At 51.2% G+C, this 2140-nt stretch overlaps 1 protein-coding gene across 1 annotated transcript in view; it reads right to left on the bottom strand.

Moving 5' to 3' along the window:
* The window catches only part of LOC103253083 (sodium/calcium exchanger 3-like), a 59703-nt gene that overhangs the window by 613 nt on the left and 56950 nt on the right, over positions 1-2140 (bottom strand). The window lies entirely within an intron of this gene.

Genomic DNA, 2140 nt, shown 5'->3' with positions numbered 1-2140 from the left:
CCTTGCGCGAGTCGCATCACGGGCCTGGGCTGCCCACTCCTCCTCTGCAGGAGTCGGAAACATTCCCAAGGGCTTTTCTGGTCCTGATTGTTCTCCTTGGACAACTTTTCCAGGAAGGGAAGTGTGCTAGCCCATAATACCCCCAGGGGATCCCGACTCCCTGGGTAAGGGCTTCGAGTAGACACCTGATCACAACTGTCCTATGGGGCATCTAGTCCTGAAACCCCAACAGTTATGAGTGAGGCCAGCAGGCTCCGCACTGAGCTGGGTGCAGGGTGCACAGAGGACAGAGGACATGCTGGGAACCACCAGGCAACACCCAGGGTGAGTTGTGAGCTCAAGGAAGATAGGCTCTGTCTTTGTGATTGTGTGTGTGTTGCAGGGCCCTGCAGGACGTCTGACTTTAGGTCTAGGCACAGATTGTAGGCACGGGGAGGACTGGCAGGGACACCTAGCCCGACCTTTGGAAAACAAGGGCCAAGGAATCTACCCAGGGTCACACAGGAAGTTAGCAAGACATGTGACACCAAACCCTCATGTGAGGACCCTTCCATGCCCTCAAGGGTATCCTAAGATCTTCAGCCAGAGCCACTGGGTCAGCTGAAGGGACAGCAGCGTAACCTTCTGAAAGCTCCCACTGATGTGAGCTGTTGTCTGGACCCATCACGAAGACTTAGAAATGCCCAGGCTACTTCCCTATCTGCCTGCCTCACCGTTGCCAATTTCCCTGATCTGCCAGAGAAAACCTCTTGCTCTTTCCTGCCTATGACCCTGTTCTTTTTTTTTTTTTTCTTTCACTTTTCGCTTTGGGGTCTCACTATGTTGCCCAGACTGGTCTCAAACTCCTGGGCTCAAGCAGTCCTCTCACCCTCTCACCTCAGTCTCCCGAAGTGCTGGGATTACAGGCCTGAGACACCACATCTGGCCAGCCTTTCTCTTTTCTTCTGATCCTCTGCATGCAATTTCTTCCTACCTCGATTCTTTTCTCTATATTTTCTCCCTACCTCCTCACAGTTCAGGTGCCTCACGGTCTGGAGAGCAGAGATCAAAGGGCATCTCATCCATGGCCTTCCTGGACCAGCCATCTAATTTCCAACCACCAGATGCATTCCCATGACAGCCATACTTCCTGCATCACTCAGGGACAGATAATCCCACTGGTCCGTGCTGGGGTTTTGGAGAGAGGTTTTCCTAGAGTGTGATGTAGCCTCAGTCACTTCCAGAAGGATGTGTTTTCTTGGTACAGGAAGGGCTTTGCTTGGTTCAGTCAGTAGCCCTGTCCAGTGAGATTCAGCCTAACCTTCCTGCAGGAGGATGCCCTGTTTCTTCCTTGGGCAATTGGGATGCCAGCTGGCAGGAGTTCCGAGTTCAGATGCCCTAGAGGTCCAACCAGGTTAAGTAAGGACCCTGGGCCAGTGCAGCCCCTCTCTACCTGCTCCTTCCTAATTCAGGCCCAGACTCTGTAGAAGAAGCTTGGAAGCTGTCCCTGACCCCGGCCCAGCCCACATGCCCCTGCTGTACACCCATCCTGTTCCTTTTCTGCATGGAACTTATCAAGATAGTGTTAATTATAGCAGTGGAGTACAAATGCCTTAGCTATACAGTAAACCCACATGGGGAAGAAAGCATGACCATCTTGTCTGCGTCAGGCATAATAGATGCTCAGTAAACATTTGTGCAATGCTTGAATGAATGTCTTCTCCTGTTTGTCTCTGAATGTTTCTAAGAGTATGCAAGTCATCACATGAAAGACAGAAACCTGCTAAACTTCTTTGCCTGTCCTGCTAGGAGACGCTTTGTACTCACAACGTCCCCCTAAGCAGAGGCCAAGAATGCACGTGGGCATTACTATGGTGACACCTGCACCTGTTCTGAGCTTTAGTCTCTCAGAGACCATCAGAGGTCAGTGAGAGAACAGTATCTAGATTCTTTCCAGGGTATTGTTGTGGCCTCATCACACAACATGGAGATTAGGAAACTGGGCCACCCCCTTGGGCATGTAGCTGTCTCTGTGGGTCTCATTTTCTTCATCTGTCAAGTGAGGTTAAGAATGTCCCTATTTCTTTTTTTTTTTTTTTGAGTTGGAGTCTCACTCTGTCACCCAGACTGGAGTGCAGTGGCTGCTCCCGGCCACCGCAGC

Source organism: Carlito syrichta, unplaced genomic scaffold, assembly GCF_000164805.1.
Source record: "Carlito syrichta isolate Samal-C Ts95f unplaced genomic scaffold, Tarsius_syrichta-2.0.1 Scaffold199447, whole genome shotgun sequence".
NCBI lineage: Eukaryota > Metazoa > Chordata > Mammalia > Primates > Tarsiidae > Carlito > Carlito syrichta.
This window is presented reverse-complemented; position numbering and strand designations above follow the sequence as displayed.